The sequence below is a fragment of the Vombatus ursinus genome, unplaced genomic scaffold (assembly GCF_900497805.2).
Source record: "Vombatus ursinus unplaced genomic scaffold, bare-nosed wombat genome assembly UNPS02014821.1, whole genome shotgun sequence".
Taxonomy (NCBI): Eukaryota; Metazoa; Chordata; class Mammalia; order Diprotodontia; family Vombatidae; genus Vombatus; species Vombatus ursinus.
In genome coordinates, this window is record NW_020954599.1 from 17,255,614 (window position 1) to 17,266,579 (window position 10,966).

General features: G+C 37.0%; 1 non-coding gene across 1 annotated transcript; it reads left to right on the forward strand.

Annotated features, from left to right (window-relative positions):
* The first annotated feature begins 2,779 nt into the window (after window positions 1–2,779).
* Window positions 2,780–2,907, forward strand: LOC114024597. The gene has a single exon (XR_003566924.1). It is a non-coding gene; the product is annotated as a U6atac minor spliceosomal RNA (small nuclear RNA).
* Window positions 2,908–10,966: the final 8,059 nt, after the last annotated feature.

The following is a 10,966-nucleotide window of genomic DNA, read 5'->3' on the forward strand; positions in this document are numbered from 1 at the left end:
GTCTCACAAAATACCATAGTATTTGAGGCTGGATTTGAACTCAGGGAGATGAGTCTTCTTGACTTTAGACCCAGCATTATATCCACAAACCTGACATAATTGCAAACATATAATGCTTTCTCTGTTTTTTTTTTTGAAAGGATGAGAATAATCAAACATTATAAGTGGTAAAATATTATATGTGGGGGGGGGCAGCTAGGTGGCACAGTGGATAGAGCACCAGCCCTGAAGTCAGGAGGACCTGAGTTCAAATTCGGCCTCAGACCAAACACTTGGACACTTACTAGCTGTGTGACCCTGGGCAAGTCACTTAACCCCAATTGCCTAAAAAAACAAAACAAAACAAAAACAACAACAAAAAAATACTATATACGAGAAACATTGCTCGAATGATGATAGCTCCATAGGGCTGGGAGGGACTTTAAGAGATCAGTTAGTGCATGTGACCCCTTAAGGAGGGGCTGTGTTTTGATATGAAAGAGATGATTGTCCATTAACCTGAAGATTTCTAAGAGAAGAATTTCTATTGTCTCCCTCAAACACCTACAATAGGAAGGGAACCTCCCACATTCAAAAAAAAAACTTTCTTATTTATAATCTTAACCCTTTTCTGCTGCTTCTAAAAGCAACAGGTCTTTATTAGGTGCTTATTAAGCTTAGTAAAGCTGAAAACTTCACTAAGACTTTTGGGACATCCTGTATAACAAACATAATAGTAACTAACATGAGCACTTTACATATATTATGCAAATCATCTCATTATGCAATGATTTTCTATAAACAAAATAAAATAATTGAAATTATCTTATATAATTCATCTGATAATCTCAGCAACCTTAAATTAAGTGATAATATCTCCATTTTATAGGTGAGAAACCTGAGGCTGATAGGAATTAAGTGACTTGCCCAGGGCCACACAGCTAATTAGCGTCAGAGGTAGTATTTGAACTCAGGTCTTTCTGACTCTTCATCACCTGGCTTTGGTATGCCACCTAGTGGAGCGGTTAATGGTCAATCATGATTTCATCATTTAGTTACTCCTGACTTACTCTTCAAGTAATTTTTAAAAAATATCAATAACACTTCCTCCCCCTCTAAAAAAACCCAAAACAAACATACTTCATTTCATAAGAGGGGTAATGGACACAGTGGTATTGAGAAATGACAAATATCTTTGAAAAAATCAATAAATGTTATTTAAAAGACATATCATCATTAAGCCACTTCTTTTCCATGCTAAATGATCCCAACTCATCCAGGTCTGAGGTTGTTAATCTTTTGTGTGTGAGTCACAAACCCTTTGGTAGTCTGGTAAAACTCATGGATCCTCTTTGGAATAGTATTGTTATATGCATAAAATAAAATATATAAGTACAACGGGAAGCAATTACATTGAAATAAAATTCTTAAAGTATTTAAAAAAAATAATTTCCAGTCTCTAAAAATCTATCCATGGGCACAGGTTAAGAACCCTGACTCCAGTTTGTCTTCATAGTTCCTATTTTCTAATTCTTTATATAGTTCCATTTGTTCTTTTGGACTTTCCCCTTAGTAATTCATTATTTTTGTTGTTGTTCAGTCATGTCAGACTCTTCATGAGCCCATTTTGGGTTTTCTTGGCAAAGATATAGGAGTGGTTTGCCATATTCTTCTCTAGCTCATTTTCCAGATGAGAAAACTAAGGCAAACATGGTTAAGTCACTTGCCCAGGGTCATTCAGCTAGTAAGTGTCTGAGGCCAGATTTGAACTCAGGAACATGAGTCTTTCAGACTTCAGACCCAACTGTCTGTCCACTGTTCCACCTAGCTACCTAATTTATTATTATCAATATTAAATAAATGTTAACAATAATACATATTTAATAATAGTTTAATAATTTTATTTTTAATAACAATATTTAATAATAAAATAAACTAGCATTTTAAACTACAGTGATGCAAAGATATTTCAAGAAATACTTGTCTCAAGTTTCTGATAAGATTGACTGAAATTCATAGTGGTCTTTGCTCTAATGCTTTGGTTGACCTTGGATTTCAGATGCATATGCAATAGGGGTATCCCAAAAGTCTTTTAGGATATTGTACATATTGAGGTGCACACTCATCCATCTGTACAGTATATATGTCCATCCATCCATCCATGTATACCTACATAAATTGTGGAGATTAACTAAATCACCAAAATCAATATTGCTATTTCACATTTTCTTCAGTATGTTAATTGCCATCAAAATTTTCCAGTAAAACCTAGTTGAATGTCATTATTGACCCTATTTTCCAGTTGGCTCTAATATCATGTGAGAAAATAGGGGAAAGAGAGGTAGCTAAATCCAAGGAAATAAAATTTGTCTAAAATTTAAGCTACTTACAAGGTCTCTTTGACAGAAGTTTTCCTTTTAATGGAGGGAGTTGTGGGTTTGACTGGCAGGTTCTGTCAAATCTCCTTATCCTTTCTGTACAGGGTTATGGACTTACTGTGAATTTTTTGATTCTCCAAATTTTAATCTTAATTCGTATTCTTTTACTGTTTGTTATTAGTATTTTCACACAAACATTGACCTAATTCAGATTCTAGCTCTTCACTCCTCTTCTTAGAGGTTGGAGGCTTGGTTGGCCATCAAATACCTTTCTCAGTCTTATTTTGCACTATTCTCTTTTACATTCCCCTTGTTCAAGTCAAATGATACTACTAACTGTATGCTGAACTTGACATTCCATTTCCCGCCTCCATATATTTGTACAAGCTGTTCTCCATGGCTGGAATAAACTCCCTTTTCACGTGTTGTACGAAAGGAGAGAAGGTTAGCACTCCCTTTGCTAAGGATGGAAGAAGTCCTAGTGGCCTTTACAACACATATATGGTTTAGGCATTGCCACCTACTTTGTGGCATCTAACCATGTTTTTTTTGTACATGTATAACCTATATCAGATTGCATGTCATCTTGGGGAGGGGTGATGGGAGGGAGGGAGAAAAAAATTTTGAACTCAAAATCTGGTAAAAGTGAATGTTGAAAATTATCTTTGCATGTAATTGGAAAAAATAAAATACTATTAAGTGTGAAAAAAGTTTTTAAAAAATAGACTCTCTTTCCACCTCTGTGTTATAGAACCCATCTTTTTTTGAGGGGGCGGGTAGGGAATCAGATCAAGTACCATTTATTACTCTCTTCCTCTTTAAATTACTTAGATCAGTGGTATCAAACTCAAATAGAAATGAAGGCCACTAATGCATACATAAAAATCCCTGTGGGCTATATATTAACAGAAAAACATATGTTAACATTATCTACATCCTATTGTATTTTTATTTATTTTGTTAAATATTTGTCAATTACACTTTAATATAGTTTGGACAGGAGGGCCATTTGTTTGATACCTCTTTGTGATTCTTTAATTGCATGTTTTGTTTTGTTTTTAGGCAGTTGGGGTTAAGTGACTTGCCCAGGGTCACACAGCTAGTAAGTGTCAAGTGTTTGGTCTGAGGCCGCATTTGAACTCAGGTCCTCCTGAATTCAGGGCTGGTGCTCTATCCACTGTGCCACCTAGCTGCCCCTAATTGCACGTTATATCTCCCCAACTCCCTCCTTCCCTAGACCCAAAGGACTCTAACCTTGTTGTGGGCAGATATGGTTTCATTTTTGTCCTTGTTATCTATTCACAATCCATTTTTTCCCCTGAAGAATTATACTCAGTTTTGCTGGGTAGGTGATTCTTGGTTATAATCCTAGTTAATCCTAGTTACTTTGCCCTCCAGAATGTCATATTCCAAGCACTCCAATCCTTTAATATAGAAACTGCTAAATCTTGTGTTATTCTAACTGTGACTCCACAACAACTTGAATTGTTTCTTTTTGGCTGCTTCATCTGAGAAGTCTGTAATTTGGCTATAATATTCCTGGGAGTTTTCATTTTGGGATCTCTTTCAGGTGGTGATTGGTGGATTCTTTTAATTTCTATTTTACCCTCTGGTTCTAGAATATCAAGGCAGTTTTACTTGATAATTTCTTGAAAGATAAAGTCCAGGTTCTTTTTTTTTATCATGACTTGCCGGTAGTCAATAATTCCTAAATTATCTCTCTTGGATCTATTTTCCCCATTTTTCCAAGGAGATATTTCACATTTTCTTCTTTTTTTTCTTCTTTTGATTTTATTTGATTATTTCTTTTTTTTATTGTGTCTTGATATCTCATAAATTCGTTAACTTCCACTTGCCAATTCTAACTTTTAATGAATTGTTTTCTTCAGTTAGTTTTTGTACCTCATTTTCCATTTGGCCAATTCTACTTTTTAAAGAATTCTTCTCTTCAGTGAATCTTTGTATATTTTTTTTCAGGTGGCCAACTCTGCTTTTCAAGGCAGTCATTTCTTCACTGGATGTTTGTGTCTCTTTTACCATTTGACCAGTTCTGTTTTTTAAGGTGTTTTTTTCTTCAGTTTCTTTTTGTGCTTCCTTTACCAAGCTGTTGACTCCTTTTCATTATTTTTTTTTTGCATCACTTTCATTTCTCTTCCCATTTTTTCTCCTCTACCTCTCTTACTTGATTTTTAAAATCCTTTTTGAACTCTTCCATGACCTGAGACCAATTTACATTTTTCTTAGAGGCTTTAGATGCAGAGATTTTGACTTTGTTGTCTTCTGAGTGTATGTTTTGATCTTCCTTGTCACCATAGCAACTTCTATGGTCAGAATTTTTTTTCTGTTGTTTGCTGATTTTATAGTCTATTTCTTGACTTTTAACTCTATGCTAAAGTGGGGGTCTGCTTCTTAAGTGGAGGGGGCACTGTCCCAAATTTTAGGGTTTTTTGTATAGTTGTTTTCAGAGGTAATTCTGGGGACCTATATGTTTTTGGTTCTTCCAAGGTGGTATGGTCTAGGGTAGGGGTGAGGAACCTGTGGCCTTGAGGCCATATATAGCCCTCTAGATCCTCAAGGGTGGCCCTTTGACTGAATCCAGACTTCATAGAACAAATGCCCTTAATAAAAGGATTTGTTTGGTAAACTTGGACTCAGTCAAAAGGCCACACCCAAGTTCCTAGGATACCACATATGTGGCTGCAGGTTCCCCACCCCTGATGTAGGGAGAGGTGTGTTTACTATTCTCCTATACTGTGCACTAGTTTGTGAGCAACCACACATATTCTTTTCAACCTTCTGACTGTGACTAGGGTTCTTTCTCCCCTGTGGCTGCAAGCTCCGCTGTGCTAGTGTTGCTTCTTGAACTGGGACTAAGACCCAGGATTGTGTCTCAGATTCAAGTATAGGCAATGCAACAGAGTCCTGCCCTGGAGCCAGCAAAGGGACCCCTGTAAATCTCCTTTTGACCTGTTGTTTTATACCCTTACCCTCTGTGGGCTGAGAGGTTTGGAAACTACCTGATTCACTGCCACTGATTCAGTTGCCATGAGGCCTGCTCCTAGTTTGCTGGGGCCAGGTCTGTGCTGACATGACTGTGCTGCACTGCACTCCTCTCTCACCCCGGTGCAACAGACCTTTTTTGCTGACCTTCTAAGTTGTCTTGAGCTGGAAAATTGTTTCACTCTGACTTTTTGTGAGTTCTGTTGCTCTCGAATGTGTTCAGAGTCATTATTTAATGATATTTGGAGGGGTTTGGAGGAAAGCTCAGGGGAGTCCCTGCCTTTACTCTGCCATCTTGGCTCCACCTCTTATTCTATATATATCTTGTTTATACATAGTTGTTTGCATGTTGTCTCCCCCATTACTCTGTAAGGTCCTTGAGAGCAAGGGCTGTCTTTTTTGCCTTTCTTTGTATCTTTTAGGCTTAGCATAGTGCCTGGAACATAAGAAGGGGAGAAAGGAAAGATACAAGCATTTATCAAGCATCTACTCTATGCCAGGCACCGCACTACACATTTTAACCAATATTATTTCTTTTGATCCTTACAATAACCCTGTGAGGTGGGTGCTATTAGTATCCCCAAATGAAGACACTGAGGCAGACAAAGGTTAAATGACTTGCCCAGGGTTACACAGTCAGTAAGTGTCTGAGGCCAGATATGGACTCAGGTCTTCTTGACTCTAGGCCCACCATTCTAAACACTGTGTCACCTAGCTGTCTCTGGCAAGTAGACCTTTACATGCTTGTTAATTGTTTGAAAATTTCGATGAGTCAAAAGCAGCAAAATATGATAGTCAAAAAAAGCTAATGTAACCCGTGATTTTATCTATGGATGTATTTCTTCTAGTAGTGTAGATCAGAAATTATTCATATCATCTCTTCATATGCAAGTATTATTCATATTCTACCACAGATCCTCCTGAGGTTCCACACAACTCATGAGGGAGTTTTCTGTGTGTTTTTCACATTTTGAGCGTACCAGTGAGCCATACTCAGGCTTGATATGTTATTCTTGACAATTGCTACATGACGGGCTTTCCTTCTCCTCTCTTTATACATTGCCCGGATGGTGCCCCTTAATGCTATTTGTTGTAAATGGGACATCCATGAAAATATACTCTCTTCTCTCACCATTCATTGTCCTATGGGTTGGTGAAAAAATTGATTCTTCAGGGATTTCACTCTTCTAATATTTGCAACAACTTTGCATCATTAGGAAAATATTTGGGTAGAAAGATGACTTGTTGAGCCAAGGAGCAGATTGGGCTCATTAAAGACATTGTGCAACTTCCTAAATTCAGTTCAGCCTGAAGTCTTCTTTTTATTATTCATTTTCGGGCCCAATTCACTGTTCCTAAGCGCAGACTGTAGCAAGTGTCCATACGTACTGCACTGGTGCTTTGACTCTAAGGGTTGGCTATTCAATTGTGTATCACTGTCTGAACAAAAATCATTTTTCATCCACTTGGCTTTTTACACATGGACTGTAGTTTGATCTTTTGTATAATAACGGACCTATCTCACATAAGGTTTCTCAAGTTGTAGAGATTGAAATAGGTAACACCAAAATGTCACCCATAACATCTGGAAGATCTCACCATTTCAAGAAATTTATTCTCTGGACTTTGTTAAGTAAATAATAATAATTATACCATAATAATAACTAATATTTATGCACTGTTTTAAGATTTTCAATGTACTTTATGTGTTGTTTCATTTGATTCTCTTAACAATTATCCCCATTGTGCAGTTGAGGAAACTGAGGCTGAAAGAGGTTGACTGACCTTTCCAGGGTCACATAGCCGGTACCTGCTTAAACTCCGGGCTTCTTGACTGCAAGGCTAATATTCTATCCACTATGACACCTAGCATCCTCACAGCTTCCATGAAAATGGGGGACACTTTTAGGGTGTATACATATTTCTGTTTTATATGCCTAGCTTGATTTTCATGACCATCATGTAACTAAACATGTTATTTTTATTTTCTTTTGCTGTAGAAAGTAGTCTGGCTTTGGAATCAGAGGACATGGGCTCAGATTCTCCCTCTGTCCCTCCCTATGTGACCTAGGGCTAGCAGCTATAACCTTTCTGTGTCTCAGTTTCCTCATCTATAAAGTGAGGTGGTTGGACAACATATTTTATAAAATCCCTTCAAATTTAACAATAAAATCTACGATTCTATGAGTCTATATCCTATGATCAAGAGATCTTTAATGGTCATAATTTGTATGTGGCAAGCTCATGATTAGAGAAAATCCTTTAAGGCTACAATTCTAAGTTGAGTACTTAATGTTTTATAATCAACAAACAGTAAACACACTACAATAATGTATTATTCTATGTCATTTGTAGTGAATTGACTGTCTGTGATAAAAATGCAGTCCTGGACTTTTTAATGGTGATATGAATTTGATGCAAATACTTTTCCCATACTACCATTTCTCCTCTAATTCTGCCTTCATCAATTTTGTTTGCACAAAACTTCTTTCATTTAATACCAAATTTATCTTTTTTTGTAATCTCCTCAAGCTCTTGTTTGGTTGAGAGTTAGACCCCTAGCTATGGTTATGAGGGATTTCTTGATTGTGTAAATCATCCAATTTTTAATGATGCCAATCCATACATTTTCTTTATATTTTAGCTGTATTAATCTATTTTCTTTTTCTAATCATCTCTGTGCCCTCTTGGGTCATAAATTATTTCTCTACTCCTAGTTATAAAATACAAACAAGACCTTTCATTCTTCTCTATTTTTTTTTAAATGATCTCTCTTTTTTTTTTTTAGATTGGTAGATTGTTCCAGATGATTAGAGGGTTGATCTTGGAAGAATAAGAAACAAGAGATGGATAGCTTGAATGTTGCATAGATAGTCTTGTGTTATTAAAAGAACTAGAAGATGGCCTCCAGAGTGTTGGTTGGATCTTCCATATTTTTTATGCAAAGATATGGACAAGAATCACACAGGATAAGAAAGTATGTAAGGGTTCAGGACTATGCAGATGAGGCCACAGATCCATCTAAGCATCTAAGTACTGGTGCTTAGGGAATAAGAGGTTTAATTAAACAAGGATGAGAAATTAGGTGCAGACTTTTGTGGAGCTTCTGAAAGTAACTTTCAAGGACCTTATAAGTCTATGACAGTAGTTCTTTATTATGTTTAATTTCCCTTCTAATCATGTGGCTTTCCTTTTCCTAGATATTGATGTATCATTACTCTTATGAGTTATGCTTATTAGTCACGATTAGGGTCATACATGGTCTCAAAAAGGGGAGGATATAGGGAGGGGATAGAGAAAGAGAATGCATTGTAACAGAGAGGATAAGAGCAAGGAAAATGAAAGAGGATGGGTGTTATGTGTGGAAAAAAAGTATATCTAAAATTAATTACTCTGTGAAAAATCAAATACCTGGAGTTGGAGATGGGAACATGACAGGGCTTAGAGTAGGGCAGGCTTGGTACTTACATGATTACTTGGATATGAAAGAAGAGACACTAACATTTTCTGAATACTAGGAAGTTTTAGTTGTCTAGAGAAACACATTTGCTACTTTCTTAAGTGAGTACAAAGGGAAAAACAATATAGGGGTAAGGGGAAGAAGGCAACTCTGGAGTGATCATAATTCTTATTTTCCTGCAGGTGATTTTTCAGGAAAGATTTCCTTATTTCTCCCAGTTACTAGTGCCCTCTTCCTCTTTGAATTATCTTGTATTATGCAGTACTTCTCTGCACATATATCATCCCCTATTTTCTCCTCCAACTCTAGTAGAAAGTGAGCTCCTTGAGGGCAGGAACCATATTGGTTTGACTCTGTAACCATAATGTCTAGCCCAGTGTTTTGCACATTTCCCCCTTTTGGTTTAGATTTGTGATTTTATTAATTTGAGGATCTGCTGGAGAGGTAACTCACTGCATCTACAAATTTAGAGAGAGACTTGGAAGCAATAAGAGGTTAAGTGACTTGCCTAGGGTCATAAAGCTAGCATGTTTTGCAGTTAAGATATAAACCGGATCTTCCTAACTCTTTGGTCAACTCTTATCCATTGTTTTATGTTCTCTCTCATGTCTTGTTCACAGTAGGAAATTAATATTTTTTTGTTATTCTTGTTGTTGAGTTAGATCAAAACGGGGAGCATTCCCTGAGATGGCAAGTCTTTGTTACAGATGTCTTTCTTGGGGGAAGAAGGAAGGCTTTAAGCATGAAGCAAAAAGCAGAACCAAAGGACAACTTGTGTCACTACTGATTGCTTTTGATGTGGCTTTACTACTGAAATGGCAGTGCTGTCTGATAATGGAGCCCCAGAAAGCACATTCACAGGGCTAAAGCATAAGACCAACTGCCTCTTGGCACCTGATAATCAGGAAAGCCTAAGAGCATGGTGGATACATTGTCTCTCTGCTTCAGGAACTCTTCTTGTTTTCACTCTCTTGCCTAGCCTACTACTATAGAATGATACTGGACAGTTTCTGTCAACAGTGGCTCTAGCCAATGAAGACTCACATGAATTTTCTTGTGTAATTACTGGATTGACTGTAAGTAAGAGGTTTTTCCCTAGGAATTGGCTCCAACTCATGTCTTTTGACTCTCCTCTATTATGTACCCATTAGAAGACCCAGGTCCCTTCCTTCTATTAATAGTAATAAATGAATTTTACATGCAACGGATATTTATATAGTAGGTATTTAGGATTTTACTTCTCTGGGCTAGATGATATTTAAGGTTTTTTCTAGTTCTAAAATTCAAATAATCTAAATAGTTTTAATTTTCCCCCCATCTGAAATTGAAGATATTCTAAGTATAGTTTCTCTCCAAAATGAGGATCCCTAAATATGGAATCACAATTTCACTGATTGCGGAGACTAGAAAAGTTCACAAGATAGTTATGCAAATAAATGGATAGAAAATCCCTCCCTCCAGAAGGTTGTAACCTCTTGGTCTAGTCTGCTAAAAGTGACTGAGACAAGGTTCTTGTAGAACTTGCAGATAAGAAGCAGCTAGGTGGTGCAGTGGATAGAGTGCTGTGACTAGGGGCAGGAAGACCTGAGTTCAAGTTTGACTTCAGACATTTGGATCTGTATGAGCACTTTATCGCTGTCTGCTTGTTTCCTTAACTGTAAAATTGAGGTAATAATAGAACCTACCTCAGAAGGTTGTTGTGAGATCAAATGAAATAATATTTGGAAAGTGCTTCACATGGTGACGGAACATAGTAGATGCTTACTAAGTATTATTCCCTTTAAGAAACAAAAATTAATGCTGGTTTCATGTACTTGCAGGCTTTGTTGGGACGGACATGTTCTCTGACTTTTCACTGAAGGATTTATAATCTATGACTTTTAGGGGAAGGAAAAGAGAAGTCTTCTCATTTCTCCCTACCTTATTCAAAGTTCAAGGGGAAAGCTGGAAGAACAGTGGGTATGTACTCCAAAAAGAGATAGAGAGAGGAAGGTGCCTTTCTCCTCTCCCTTTAATGTTGACAGAGTGGCTTTTCCTGGCTCAGTTGCCTGTCATCCTTCATAGAATTTCCAAGTAACGTTTTCTTTGTCTCCATGCACAAATCCTTTCTCATTGAGGCAGAGTACATACCCTACTCCTTGAAGCCAGA